The sequence below is a fragment of the Sphaerodactylus townsendi genome, linkage group LG02 (genome assembly GCF_021028975.2).
Source record: "Sphaerodactylus townsendi isolate TG3544 linkage group LG02, MPM_Stown_v2.3, whole genome shotgun sequence".
In the NCBI taxonomy this organism is placed as follows: Eukaryota; Metazoa; Chordata; class Lepidosauria; order Squamata; family Sphaerodactylidae; genus Sphaerodactylus; species Sphaerodactylus townsendi.
This window is the reverse complement of record NC_059426.1, coordinates 51,659,272-51,675,133: the sequence shown is the minus strand read 5'-3', so window position 1 is coordinate 51,675,133 and position 15,862 is coordinate 51,659,272. Positions and strand designations below refer to the sequence as shown.

The window sequence follows — 15,862 nt, the reverse complement described above, 5'->3', positions numbered from 1 at the left end:
ATAGAGCCAGAAAAATCTCCAACAGGAATATGCTGAAATGGCGATCTTACATTCCAATAAGTCTGAAATAAGTTGATATTATTTTGAGATTGCAGTTTGCAAAATATAGTGTTGTTTTTAGTGTCCTATGCCTCTCTTTCCACTTCTTTAATGATTATGTTAAGCCGAATTCTGCTCAGTCCAGGTTCAGTACACTGGAGATTACTGAATTAAACTGATTTAAGGAATGTGGAACCTTGCATAAGATTGGGCTTCAATAACTGTAGTTGTCTTTAAGGAAGGTATCGGTTGAAATGGATCAGTCTTCACTGTAAAGCTGTTCAGCCTTTGTGAGCACCATCACGACAGCTTTATGCTCTGAATCGTTGCGCTGTCTTTTGACAATTGGCATGCTGAAATTGTTATATACCAAACATTTTCTGCACTTTCTTGCTTAGGAGGTATTATTTTATGCAGCATAAATAAAGCAATCATAAACTACATCTTGCTTGAGTCCTTCAACGTGCTTTGCTTGTTTAGCTCAACGAGATAGTAGTGTTGTTCCCTACAGTAACTATAATACTTGTCAAATTTTCCAAGAGAAATGAGATTATAAATCCCCAAAAGGAAAGATAAAATGAATATGAAAGTTAATGTTTGCCTCATAAATGGCTCTCCAACTTTGGGACTAAACTTGTGGTATCTCGACTTAATATTGTTTTATTACCTGTTCTACTTCTGACAAAGTAGAGAACATTATGGTTTCTGTAATGACCTCAAACTATACTCTTTTCTCTGTAACAACATTCCCAGGGACACAGACATTTGCATATTCACGTATGAGCAAGGCAATCGTACTGTCGCAGTTTGGCACAGTGCTGTCACAAGAATTACTTTGGGCATCATTCATGGTTGCCTGGTCTCCCCATTAAATTTATTCACAGGATGCACAAATTCAGATATTCAGTAGCTACTTTCAAAAATAAGGCTGGGTGATTGACAAATGAGTGACTGAAGTGAGAAAGAAGTGGGTTTCCTCTTTATTTCTTAGCTGCTGCTGTTTATAAGACATGGCAGCTGCCTCCTATTACTTCTTTTATTGTTAGTTCAGTCCTGTAAGAGTGGGGACAAGAAGATATGCAGCACAACTCTTATGGTCCAATCCAGATTGGGGGAAGTACCGTGGCGGCCAGGGACAGCATGGTGAAGGTATGGGGGTGGGGTGGGAGGGGCAGGAGAGTCTGCCGTCCCTGGCCTTGGAGGGCAGCTTTTATAAGCACAGGGGTGGGTGGGGGCATGCCCCCCCAAATCCCCCCCATTAAAAATCTATACCTACGTCACTGGGCACTATTTGCAGAAAATGGTGCCAAGGGCAGACAGTGAAATTGTCCCCCTCCCCCGCCACAACAGCAGCCAGATGCACTTGTGCAGCCAGCCCCAGCCTCATCAGTCAGAGGAACCCCAGCTGTGTCTAACTGTGCCCAGGTTTTGGCAAGTTTCAGCTCCTTCTAAATGCCACATATTACACTGAAATCTCCAATTGGTGAAATACTGCAAGAAAAATACTGAAGTCAAAACAGAACTCCTCAAAATTAACATGTTCATATTGTGGGAGGAAAAATATTATTACTGTCATGTCCATTGAAAAGTGCTAACATTAAAAGCAGGTAGTCACAATAACATTTTTTTAAAAATAGCTATAAAATACAATATTTTAAATTTAAATATGTACACTGTTGTATTTTCAAAACATCTATGTCAACTAAAATATCTACAATTATCCACAGATAATTAAATCAGCTAACACTATCCACTTTCACTTCCTGTGGACAAATCATAATGCAATACTTGGCAATACGGATATTTGGAGAGGCATCAGTCAAGGAAACAGGTGGAGAGTTCACGACTGCAAACCCACGGTGAAGGACTGAAAAAGTTCCTTTCAGAACAACTTATGCTTTTGCAAACTAAGAATTTTTAAGCAAATAAAATTAGAATAGAACTTGCACACAATGATTGTAGCATGAACATTTGTAATTAATGAGTTTAAAAATATCTTTAGATGGGTCACTTCTGCAAACATAATTCTATTATCTATAGGCCATGATCCTGTAAGAACAAGAAATGCTTGAAGGTGTCTTATCTTTTGGACTTATCTTTGGGTACTCACTCTTTTGGAAGCCACTGGGGTAGGCCTCCCTGGCTGCTGTAGTCTACCAGGAAGCATGGTGCTGGTGGCTCTCCACTTCCCAGGTGGGAACAACAAAAGAGGCTGGCACCTCCTCTCCTGCCTGCCCGCTTTAGCATTCCAGGGCTTGCTCCGCTCAGCCCGTCCCAGCCCCAGCCCTCCTGCATCCACATCCCCAGCGGCAGAGGCTGACCAAAGGGTGCTCCTTACCAGGCAGGCAGCTGGTGGCATGGCTCCACTCTGTGCCTAGCAGCCTCTATCCATCTGGGCTGTTCCTGAAACAGCAGCCAGGGGCACTTGTGCGGCCAGCCCCAGCCTCGTCATCCAGAGGAGCCCTGGCTGTGTCTAACTTTTGGCAGGAACCAGCTGGCTGTGCCATTGCCTGGGCTGGATTGCAGCACCCCAGTCCTGGATGGCTCCATGGGGCACTAAGCTGTCAGCCCAGAGGTGGCTTTGCACTGGGCCCCCACCCACCGCATGTGGCAAGTAGTGCACCAGATGCTTGAGATGGTGCATGGCTTTCCATGACTGTGCACCTACCCTCTTCCTCTGGCATCAACTTTTGTAGGAGTGTGGCTTGTGAAGGTCCACCTCCTGGTGCTCTAAGCCCTGGGGCCCAGTTCTACCTCCTCTTCTTTTCTGATGCTCCCCCTGTCTGCTGCACACTCAGGCTGCTGCAGACCTTTGGTGCACTCCTGGGGACTAGGGAGAAGAGGTGAGGTGTTGAAAGTCTGCCTCTTAAAGTCAGCCTAGCAATCTGACCTTAACTGAGACAAAAGGTTCCCCTGGCTTTCCTGTCACCCAGTGTAGGCCACAATCTAGGGCCCCTAGAGAGCCATTGAGACAGCACCCCCCTCCACCAGCCCAGACATGGGTCTTGTCCCCACCCCTATGATTCTCTTCCCTCCCTGCCTCTCTCAATGGGCAGTATAGTGAGAGAAGAGGCAGGCAGCAACTAGTGTGAGTATTGCTGCCAGTGACAATCAACCGGGGTGGGTGGGGGTGGGGCTCTGCCTATGCCCCTCAAGGAGTGCCTGGGGCTTGAGCCCCCTCTGCCGTCGTAAGTTATATGTCTGAACAAATCTGTTCACAAGATTAAAGACTACCACTGATGTGGAGGAGTGGGAAAGCCAACTCAGTCCTCCAGATTTGAGTAGACTGCTTTTAACCACTACCCCATGCTCTGTGAAAAGCTAATTGTGTGGGTTCAGAAAGTGTCTCAGTTTTGTATGGCCCTTAGACATACAGCTTTAGGGGATGGGGTTTATGTACAGCTTTTGTTTAAAAAGAAACAACTCTCAAGGGAGATATAAATGAAAACGTGCAAGCAGTTTTTTTTACCCAATTGCTTCCCAAGTCAGAATCTTAACACTTTCAGTTAAGCACCACTTGAAACCAAGGCTAGTGCTATGGTGGAAAATTTAGATCATATTATACCAATGAGAACAGAACCTTTCTCGTCATTAGCATGTATCCGTATCAACAACCTTCACAAACCTGACTCCTTGAAAGTTCTACTAGTTCCTAACTTGTATATGTTTGTGCGCAGAGGCGTAGCTCCAAGGGGACGGGGAGTGCACGACACACTGGGTGTGTCACTGCAGGGGTGTGGCGAGGGTGTTCCAGGGTGGGACACGGGTATTCCGGGGCGCTTTTCCCCCTTGCTCTGTCCCTGCGACAATACTCAAATCCCCAAATACACAACCAGGAATTTAAGAATGCCTAAACTTGGCTCTAGAGATTAAGGGTTCAGAGTTTACATCTGGCTGCCAGAGGAAGTGCTAAGAAAAGACATGCTATCTAAGAACAAGAGGTAATCTATCTAGCCAAAGTGATCAAAACTAACCAAAGTATATGTGTCAATTTCCCATGGCTTGTCATGGTAGTGAAGTAAAATGTTTAGAACAGAATTATTAGAACAGAATGTATTAAAGGAGCTGCTTGCTTAGAGCTGTGTGCAAGATAATCGGGAGAATGCTGGGATGAGAATTATTAGGAAGTGCTATATCTTGCTTAAGTCCTTTCTTCATCTATCCACATTAAAAGGATTTTGGAGTTGACAAATGACAAAGATTTTAAGACTTTTAAGGTCTCTCTGGTAATCAGAAAATGGTATATGGGGATCTGTTATGTAATGTGTACTTAGTATAATGGTGGGTAGATATCTTTTATCTTGTAATCTTAACTATTTTCTAGTACATCTTTTTTCTTCCCTTTTTCCAAACTGTTTAATATATGTTGAAAAATGTTGAAAAAATTTTCCCCAAGGATTGTGCTTTGAATAGATGTAGCCAGATTGAATTGGGGGTGGGGGGGGGGGGTTGTGCCTATTCCAAAAAAATGGTCAATGATATTTTTGTTGATTCAATGAACACCATCAAACTATAATCTTTCAATTTTGGACCACTTTACCTATGGAAACTGAGAGAATCCAGAGGTGAGAGAAATCACCCAGGCCCCAGCCCAGGAAATCAGGTGTCGTTTACGGATGCTTTCCTCTATGTTATCTGATGCAGCAGAAGCAAAGCTAGGCATAATCATAATGCTTGTTTCCTCCTTGCATCTCTGATAAGACTCAAACTAATTTTGCACTCCATCATTCAAATTAAGAGTGCAATTCAAAGGGGGGCAGCAAATGGAGCCTTGGAGGCATTGTGGGGGTGCGCAGGTGTGGGTGCCCACTCCGCTGGCATAAAAGGCAGATATGCTGGTGAATCAGGAAGCTGCCATGTGCACCAGCACCCCTCAGCTGCAGGAGCCCACGCTGGCATGGATGAGGGTGTTCCTGGGGGCGGACTCAACTTTAGTAAACTCTCAGTGTAGTTTCACCTGAGAACATCCCTTTTGGGGCATAGACTTACACCACCAGAAAGGGTGGCATAAGTCATTCCCAGCAATAGGCTTTTCCAGGAGAGAAGAGGTTTTTCTCCTTTTCCCCTGGCACCCACACTGCTGATTGCTTCTTTGGATGTGGTGCCGTGGTGCTATCCCTGGCCCCTCCCCCTATGGATGACCCTGTAGCACAGAGTGCAGTACTGCAGTCCAAGTTCTGATTACGACCTGAATTCAATCTTAACAGAAGTGGGTTTCAGGTACTGTCAACTCAAGGTTGTATTGTCGAAGGCTTTCACAGCCGGAATCACTGGGGTGCTGTGTGGTTTCCGGGCTGTATGGCCGTGTTCTAGCAGCATTCTCTCCTGACGTTTCGCCTGCATCTGTGGCTGGCATCTTCAGAAGATCTGACCCCAACTCAAGGTTGACTCAGCCTTTCAGCCTTCCAAAGCTGGTAAAATGAGTACCCAGCTTTCTGGAATAAAGTGCAGACAACGAGGAAAGGCAATGGCAAACAACCCCGTAACCATACTCTGCCTATTAAATGTTGTGATGTCACCCCATGGGTCAGTAATAACCCAGTGCTTGCACAGGAGATTACTACCTTTACTTTTTTACTCTAAGCAGGAGTGCCTGAACACCTGCCAGTTATCTAATAAAAAAATTACACCCCACTTTTCTGCCCTCATCAGGCCCACCAAGCAAACTGAAACATAAATAATAAAAACATATCTTAAAGCCATTTAAGCCAACAAAAAGCAGATCATTAAAATAATTGAAACCAGATCTAACTACATACAAAGACACACACACAAAAAGACACAGCCATCCTGGGGAGGGCAGGAGTCAGCCTGCAGGGAGGCTGGGGGCGGGTTGCTCAGATGGGTGGCTTGGACAGGTGCCGCAGCGGTGGGCCAGCTCCTGCCCTCCCTGGCCTCCGGGGGGGAGCAGGTCTGTGGCTACGGCAAACAACTTGGCCGGTTAGCAGCGCCCCGGCACAGGGGGACCTGCTGGGTGCTGGCTGTGTCACTGCGCTGCGGAAGAGGCCAGGCGCGCAGACTCACCTGGTGTCCCTCCACATGACAAAGTGGCGTGCGCTCAGGGACATGGGATACCCCATGTCCCCATGGGAGGTATGCCCCTGCTGGGCACCGGTTCAGCATTTCTACAACCTTCCCTGGAAAAACCAGAAGCATGAGATAGAACTGAGTGTCACCTGCATATTGGTGACAACCCCACCAAAATCTCCTGCTGAGACTTGTGACTCAGATTTTAATGAGCATAAGGGACAAGGCCAAAGGCCTAGGGGGCTCACCAGTTCCTCATTACCATCTTTTGAAACCTACCCTCCAGGTAGGCTCAGAACTACCCTAACTCTCCCAATGCAGCCTAGAACAGCAGTCCAGGAGGATACTATGATCACTAGGTTCAAATGCCACTGAGAGATCCAGGACACTCTCTATCCATCTCCCAGGGCCCATCACCCACCAGGGTGACCAGTGCTTAAAAATAGATCAGAAAGGATCTAAATAATTTTCCTCATCCAGGAAGGCTTTTAAGTTGTCCAGTCACCACCTATGTTTTTGTGTGCTGGGTTAAAAAGGTATATCCTGGCATGATCTATGAATGACATTAAGAAATACAACAAAACAAAAATATTTCAGAATTTATAAGGCTCTGTTCAGAGACTAGGTGTGTGACGCACGCTGAATCAGACTCGGAAACATTATGTTTGGACCCGGGTCTGAACTTTTGTTATATTGCTTGTTTGATCCGGTGTATTACTGGCTTGATTTGGTGTTTCTGGGAGCAGTTCCAAGGAAGTCTACTCATAAGTATGATCCGTTTTGTTCAGTGGGGCAGGACTTACTTCTAGTGAAGTTCTTAGGAATGCAGCAGCTGTCTCCTTATCTGTCAAGGTAAGGAAGCCTGCAGTGCAGAAAGGTTTATTAGATTGGTTTTTGCTGCTTCTGGCAATGGTTAAGCCCTAGGGAAAGGGGGAACGGGAGATGTCAATATAGGCGTGCCTTTTAAAATGGAAAGTCGAGTTTAGCTAAAATTAGATGATCACCCAGAGGCTCAGTGGCTGAGCCAGGATATTTGCCAACACCTTTAACATTTATAATCGTTTGTGAGGACTTCAGAGCAACCAGACACGAGATCCGCAGATGCTTCCTGCTCACGCAGCGCTGTTTTACACATACACACACAGAGAGAGGATGGGATGGTGGTTGAAATTTAACCCTTTCCTGCCCCTTTGGGCACTCTTGTTTACTGCCTTCTTGAGAACTGTGGAAACGCCGCACACTGCTGCTCCTCTTCCTTGATCATTGCATTCGTAATCTAACCGACACTCCATCTCTGCCTGGCTCCGTTTTTCTCCCTGGGCTGGAGAAAGGATTCCACTTTACAGACGCTCCCTTACTGCGGCGGTGTTGTTGTGCACGCTTCTCGCCGGGGCGGGGAGTTTGCAGACGCCTCCTGGCTCCGACGAGGCGAGGCGGCTCTGCACGCTCCCGGCCGGGCGGGCAGCTCGTCGGCGCTCCCTGCTCGGCCCGGGCTCCCTGATTGAGCAGCGGCGGCGGCAGCAGCAGCGCCCAGGTAGCCGCCGCCGCGTTGGGGTCGCCGCCCGCTCCGGTGCTGCGATTGTGGGTCTGGCTGGCCGCGACCCGGCGACGCGGCGCCTCCGCGGCGGCACCAATTACAGTGGCGGCAGCGGCTGCGTTGCAGTCCCAGGTCCGGCCTCCTCGCCAGTGCGGCGGGGAGGGAGCCAAACACCGGCCCCGCTCGGGGACACGATGGGCGAGGATGGGGCAGCTCGCAGGAGAAGCTGGTAAGGAGAGGGTCTCTTCGGCTTTGCCTCGCTCTTTCCCTGCTGCATAAACCAGCGCCGGAAAGCTGGGCTGGAAATGCTGCTTGTCCAGCGCGTGCCCAGGGCCGGGAAGGGGGTCTGCCGCGGTGCTGGAGGGCGCCGGGGAGTGAGGAGGGGGCTGCTGCCGCCGGCGCCGCGCCGCCTCCTCTCGTTGACCGGGTGTCCTACTTAGACGTGCGTGCTGCTGTTTTCCCTCCTTGCTCCGAGGGCTGTGTGTGCGTAAAGGGGACGGGGGAAGCGGTGGCAGCTCCCCGCCTGCGTTTGTGCGCATTGTGGGGCGTGAGGAAAGGGGGCTGGCGCGCACGGCTGCGGGGCAGGGGGCCCCCCCGCTGAAATAGATGTCGAGATGTCCCTTCGAGGTGGAAACCTATTTGCACGTCTCTTCCATCGGCCATCTGAGTAGGGGGAAGAGCCGAGCTGGTGGGTCTCTTCGGGTGACTGACATACATCTTCCACTTTTCCGCTTCTACTCGTGCGGGTGGGCGAAGAGACGCCCTCTTCCCCGGTCCAGTGCCCGTCCCGCGTACTTTCCCTCGCCCCTGTCATCGTCTCGTTTTACTGCCCTACCGCCGTCCTTATTTGCTTTTGTTGGGTGGGGAAGGCGACTGCGAGGCGTCCTTTCGCGTCTCCTTAAGCAGGCGTTTCAGATCGCGGCTGTGCCGTCTCTGCCCTGCTCGACCGAGGCGTGGGGGACAGGATGACCTGCCTTTTTCATGCTTTCCCTTTTGACAAAAGTGCTGCCCCCCACCACCACCACTCGAGTCCGAGACTGAGCCTGATCACTTGCCGAGGGACAGCCTTCACTTTCTTCCTGCTCTCACAGGATCCTTTCCCGCCCCCTGAGCTTTCCCGACCTTGCTCGAGAAGATACAATAACTAAGCATTTGTGGAGTGCGTTGACGCGATGGGACGCAGGGAGCAGCGGATTTCCCCTCCCCCTGCTTAGTGCCTATTCTTGTCAGGGCATGGTTTATAACATGTTTTTCCCCACAGTCTTTGTCTCTGTCAACAGCTGGCATCTGTTCTTGGTGAAGAATAGCCCCCCCTCCCGCCCTTTGCGCCAATGAAGGCTAACTGCTCTTCTCTTGCCTCAGCCCTTTCTCTGTTGGGAAACGTCCACAAGCTTTTCCGTGCCACTGAACACTTGTTGGCCTCAATTCACCCCCACTGAGCTGTGTGCTGCCTTGGCACAGTTGTAGCTGGGGAGGGGGGTTCCGCCAGCACAGCCTGTAGCTCTGTCATCTGCCTTCCCCCCCCCCCTTTTGACAGTTGCCATGGGCCATATGAAGGTGTATGCAACAAATAAAACAGCATTATAGCATTTTGCCTCCACAGAAGGCATTTCTTTGAGGCTTGGAAATGGGGTTAATTTTACTGAAATATTTTTGTGTCATCTTTTTGTTGCTCTATGCTTTGTGGTTCAGTTTGTAAAAACAACAACAAAAACTAATCTGTTCCTTGAACCCATAAACCCCCCCCCCCCAAAAAAAAATGCCTGCAGTTAAAAACTTTCTCAGATCTGGCTTACAGCCCCTCATAAGATGAAGCTCCTTCTCCTGAGAACATTCCCCAAGATTGGAGCCATTGTTGGGAAGGAACAGACTGTAGCAGATGATGGAGGGGTCACCTTAACTCAGACAACAGTTAAGAGGTGGTAACCAGAAGACTGAAGTTGCCAAACAAGGACCTATATGGGGGTCCGTCAGATATATGGGTATAGGCTTCAAAAGGCTTTGGGGGTTATAACTGGCACCTTGAATTGAACTCAGAAACAAACTGACATCTAGTATAGCTGTTTTAAACCAGGCAAGAGAAAAGGCAATGATTAAATAAGCTTGTGGGCCAGAATCCATGTTTCTTCAGTCTGTTATCTTCCATCACATGCACAGACATGTTTCAGGGAATGCTTTATAGTAACGCCTATAGAAATATCAGGTCACTAAAGAACAGCTGCTTTTTCGTTGCACATGCAGATTTTCGTGTGTGATGGGGAATAATAAACTAGAAAAAAAATCAGCAAAACCTTCAGACTTGACATGTAACTATTGCATTGTCCTACCATTACACTACCAAGTTATGTAACTTTTTTGACTGGTTAGTATGACAGTAGGCTCATGTTTTAGGCATGTTCTTTCCCCGATGTGGAGGTATTTTGCACTAAGTTAGCAAGGAGAGAATATGAAATCTTGACACTAACATTCCTAAGGATGGTATAGCATGCTGTTAGTCTATTTGTTGCCAGTTTAAATGGTAATTTTATACAGAACTGAGAAAAGCAGAAAGACGGGACCCATCCACAGGGTATTTCAGATATAGCACAGTGAGAGAAGGCAGTAAATGAAGCAGAGACAATAAGAGTATCAGCAATAAAAGAGAATGGGGTGTACTTGTGTTCTGCAAGCAAGGGCTGGCAAAAGTTTTCTTGCATTCCAGGTGCAGAACTGGGAATCTTGAAGATCCTGAAGTGCCACTAGGTGACTACTGTTTTAGTTTCAGTTGCTGAAACTACTCCACTATGAATCAGAGGAAATAAGTGCCCCAAAATTTGGCACTGGTAGGATACTCCCATAATCTTGTCGTCTTGGAAGATGGGTATTGCTGCAGATCCTTTTAATTGTATTTCATTCTGGAAACCATTGGCCCAATTCTGTATTCCTTATATATCAGACTTCCACAGAAGTCAGCGTATGTTATGGTAGTACATAATGTTTCTGTATTCAGATCAAATACCAGTATAGCTTTGAGTATAACTTTTGGTTATTGAAAAAGCTAAAAATAGACATAAAACCTGAAGTTATATTTGAAGCAGTATTGTTATTTAATCTGAAAATGGAAGCATAATGTACAATCGTGATGCCCTCTGTCTTCAGTAGACTTTAGTTTAGATTATAAAAAAGATAAAACACAGGCGTGACACCTCAACTAGCAACAAATATGTATGTATATAAATGTGTGTGTATACAGATTTATCCTGCTCTTCTGCCAAGGGCATTGAAGTTCCCTACATCTTTCCCCCCTGCTCTATTTTATCTTTCCAACAACCCTGTTAAGCTACATTCCTGGTCACTCAGTAAGCTTAGCGGGATGTGGAAATGTTAACTCAGTCTACGTCTAACCGCTTATACTACATAGCTCTTGTGTGTAATGGGAAACTTAATGTGTTTATGTATAATTTTAAACTGACAATACAATCGGGGGGTGGGGGATTTGCAGCAGCTGAGGATGGAGCCTCCTCCAGAGGGGTTTCATGTGGCATGGGAAACAAACTCCATCTGCTTGAAAACCCCCATAGAGCCCAATAGGCTACGCCATACTTGTTGGTGGCATAAGTAAGTGGCCAATAGAGGGGACATTCTCTGACTGAAAGCTCTTTGGAAGCTGACTAAAATCAGCTCCACTGCTGGGAATGCCCCTGGATCTGCTCTACCTGCACCAGCACAGGCTTCTTCACAGTGGCAGCTTCTGGGGTTGAGTGCTGCGGAGTCACGTGGCACCCTTCTGGATATTTGCCCCTACCTCCACTGGCATATTTGCTCCTTGTGCCAGCAGAAGGGATATCCATGTTAGTATGCCTTTGCACAGCTTCCATGAATCCATTCACACACACACCCTGCCCCCACACCCTGGGGACTGCATTACCAACTGTGTTTCAAAAAATGCATGTTAAAATTAACTGTATATCAATGCATGCTTAGAAGATGAGTATTCCTTGTAACCTTTAGGTGTTATCCTTGAGTACCCAACACAACATTGTTTACGAGCAACATTGTTTCATTAGATCGGGCAAATTATTATCCCACATTGTCTACATGTGTGACATCACAAAGCCTATGAATTCTGCACTGCTCTAGTTCTAGGACATACTCTTCTTTCCAACCCCATAAAAATTCTTCTTTCTGTTGCCCATAGTATGGTGGTGATGATTCAAAGAGCAGTCCCAAGCATGTCTGCTCAGGAGCATACTCCCAGTAAAATGTTATCAGGATTATGCTGTTTAGTTTTGCTTGTTTCCTTTACCTTTTTAAAAAGAGTTTGAAATAATTTTATAACTTTGGCTTCTAAGTTTCTACTGTCTTGGATAAATGTAGATGAGGTGTCTGACCTTTGGAAATTCAGATAACTGCATAGCGAATGAACTATATACCCATATATTTTTTGCTGATTATAGATATTCTTTTTCCAAAGTGCACTTAGATTCTTTCTTTCTTTGGGCTGGGCTGGTGGAAAAACTTGCACAAAAGAAGGGTTTAGGTCTGGAAGAAATACCAATTAGCCTGAAATGATTCCCCCCCCCCCCCACCAATAAGTTCAGTTGTTCTTTAAAGGCAAACATACCCACAAAATGTTTCTCCATTTGTGTTATGAGGAAGTATGTAATTGTGAGTGGACCACATAAAGCTCTAGAAGTTTTTTCTTACACTGATCTAGTACAGCTGGCTGAACCACTGTTTTTGGTCACAGTGGAATGTTGTCTTCATCCTTTGTTAGACGGGTACAACTATTGTGTTCAGAAATGCCTAAAAGGTGTGGTCCATTTGGTGTTGTCTATTGAAAGTACAAGCAACATAAACAATAAAAGCTAACTGAAAGGAGGCAACGTGTTCGTCTTTTTATGCAAAACCAGATCTGTTCATCCAGAGAAATGTCATTTCATAGACCATTACATAAAGCTTATTTTGTGGTAGGCCACATTAGAGCCTTTCTCTGTAGTAATCAAAGTTAAATTTTCAGCTAGTCTTTGCATTTGTGGGCCCCAGCAATTAGAAGCAATGTTTATACTCTCTCAGTCTTTTGGTAAACCTTTCTCATACAAAACCTTTTCCTATTACAACATGTATTCCAGAAGTTTGCTTTGAAAATCAGTGGTTAAGAGTGATGGACTCAAATCTGGAGAACTGGGTTTGATTTTCCACTCCTCTACATGAAGCCTGCAGGGTGGGGCTAGTCACAGTTCTCTCAGAACTCTCTCAGTCACATCTACTTCACAAAGTGTCTGTTGTGGGGAGGGAAAGGGTTAGGGGAAGGGATTGTTAGCCATTTTGAGATGCCTTTTGGTAGGGAAAAGATTGGTACAACAACAAACTCTTCTTGTTTTTCTTCTTTATATTCCAGAAATATTAAGAGACCAGTTTTGTGTGAAATACAGTTCTAAATATGACCTTTATTCATGTCCTTTAGGCTTATTTTCCTTGTCACAGCAGCATGAACACCACAGAATATTTATTTGACTGTTCTTATGGGCATTGCTTGGTAACTACATTGCACTACAGTTGTTACAATTCAGGACAGGTGTCCTGAAGGCACAGAAGGCACTGGTGTCCTCAAGATATTCTATGAACTCAGGAATGCCTCAAGAGCAACTTCTGAGGCTGAAAGTTTAGATTCTCAGAATTCTTACTTAACTGTCAAAGTTGTTTGGTGTGGTGCAATAGTTAAGAAGACGATTTACAAATCAATACGTTTCTGGTACAAATGTTCCTTGTCATGGACTTAAATGATGGCCACAGGGCTTTCTTTTAAGCCTCTGATTTTCCTTCTGTATTATGAATATAATGGTTGTGTATGAAGTTTCTATAACACTTGAACATGGTATACAAATGCTAAGTAATATTTTTATTTCAATGGAAAACATTCAGTTGCCCAGACTGCAAGGAAACTAGCTTGTGACATGTCTGTTTTAACAGTCTGTTTTAGAATATTGTTTTCTTTCCAAGATTACTTTAAGTTTCAAAAAAAATTGAAGAGAAATTATGAAGAGCTAAAAATATTTTAATAAGGATGTTATTTAATAAATTCATTCTGGTAAGATGCTGATTACTTAGTAATGCAATTCCAAGGACACATTGAAGGACATTGTAAATTGTATACTGCAGGGTGATATACTTCATTTTAAAAAGAAGTGGCTTCTGACAGACGTACAAGTAGAGTAAATAAACCTGTCTTCAAGGCAGCTAATCTTTCTTTAACAGAAGTAGTTTTATTAAATTATCTACAGATCGAAGAGTGAAAGTGCAGCCACATCCGTGGGTATCTAAATCTGCCTATTGGGCCCACAGGTTTTTCTGCAAACTTAGGGATACCCCAGGTTTGCAAAAAAAATTCAGAATTGATTAGAAATTATATTGGTGGACTTAAATTCCCCTAACAACACAAGCATTGCATGCACATAGGCAGACAATTCCCCCCACCTTCTCCTTTTTCATCAGCCAGCAGTGTCAGCATTGGGGTGGTGGTAGTCAGGGGTTCAGCATGCCCAATGGAGGTGACGTTGGTGGAGGGGAGAGAGTGATGTGGAGCTGTGGCTGACGTGACAACATCGCTGTTGGTGGGGGTAGCTGGGAACTGCTAGAAGTGTCAGCATTTGTGAACAGGGGGTTGGCCACAGCTGCTTCTGCATTGTGTGTGTGCATCGCTGTTGGTGGGGGTAGCTGGGAACTGCTAGAAGTGTCAGCATTTGTGAACAGGGGGTTGGCCACAGCTGCTTCTGCATTGTGTGTGTTGTTGGGAGCCATGGCTGGCTTGGTGGTATTTATAGTGGTGGGTGGTCAGGAGCTGCAGCTGGCCTAGCAGTGTGGGCATTGGTGGTGATGGGGTGGCTGAGAGCCATGGCAGGTGTAAAGTGGGGAAGAAAAAGAGGAGGGAAGGTTTTTCCCCGATGTGTCCCCATTTGTAAGTTTATGATTGTGTTCTGGTCATGTATTTCTCATACCTGTTAATTTAAACATTGGATATGGTGTAATTAATAAAGTTGGTATCGAAATAATAATTTGGAAACAAAGGGTTGTGCTGTCTGAGCTAGGCACAACTAGCTCTTGGGCAACTTTTATTTGCATTGTTACACTGTTGCGGTATAGAGAATTGACACATAGTGATTCCTAGATCTGATCCACAAAGATTGCCATTCTGTATCAGTTACATAGGTATGGTTGTTGACAAAATTCTTCTGCCAGTAGCATCCCGCTTGCTACAGCAATGCTAGGAAGTTAGGGAAGAATTAGCTACATAACTGGGATACAAATCTACAGAAGTTACCTAAAGTAGCAACATTACAGTTACTATAAGTACCTTTCCTTAATTCCCTTCAATGCTTCCTTGAGAAATAAATTCATTTTGTTAAAACCAGTTTTTTTTGCCGTGGAAAGGTATGAGGATTTTGGCCTCACAGACTTTGCATGTAGCTATTAAATGACCTGATAAGCAGAATGAAGAATGAATGGTTATAAGAGAATATTGTGATGATTTCCCATTGCCTGTGATGGAGAAGGCCATGCTTTAATCAAACAGTTTTGACATGTTTCTACCATCTTTGCCATTGCTTTCTTAAAGGTGTTTTTAGGTTTTTTCTTACTTGGGTCTTTAGAATCAGTTTCCCCTCTTCTCTCAAAAAACCCTCTGGATTTGGAGTGAGATCGAAAGTGAGTCTTTTGTTCAAATGCTTTGTTCTTCATCAGCATAGTCATCTCATCATATATTATACATAACGCTGAAACTGTAGATATAATGTATTGTCGAAGACTTTCACAGCCGGATTCAACTGGTTGTGGTGGGTTTTCCGGGCTGTGTGGCTGTGGTCTGGTGGATCTTGCTCCTAACATTTCGCCTGCATCTGTGGCTGGCATCTTCAGAGGTGTATCACAGAGAGAAGTCTATTACACACTGTGTCCAGATACACACTAAACATATGTGCAGCTCTAATCATAATTTTGTACATTGGTCCATAACTTCTATTCACCCCTTTATCTTCAATTAGACCTACCATTAATAAATCATTGTTTAAATCAATTTTAATTTTTACTAATTTTTCTATATACTTCAAAATATTTTCCCAAAACTTTTTTACCTCCTTACATTCAATCCACATGCGGGTGTAGTATGCTCCCAGTTCACCAAAATGCCAACATCTTGGGCATAAACCCTTAATCATATAGGCTAGCTGTACTGGGGTTCTATACCATTTGAAAATTATCTTTCTCTCCAGTTCTGCATATTTT

General features: G+C 45.2%; 1 protein-coding gene across 1 annotated transcript in view; it reads left to right on the top strand.

The window, feature by feature from the left end:
• The first annotated feature begins 7,485 nt into the window (after window positions 1-7,485).
• Window positions 7,486-15,862, top strand: part of MGAT5 (alpha-1,6-mannosylglycoprotein 6-beta-N-acetylglucosaminyltransferase) — a 134,242-nt gene continuing 125,865 nt past the window's right edge. The window contains exon 1 of the mRNA XM_048483336.1: window positions 7,486-7,832. The gene's annotated coding sequence lies outside the window, so the exon portion shown is untranslated. The remainder of the gene's footprint in view (window positions 7,833-15,862) is intronic.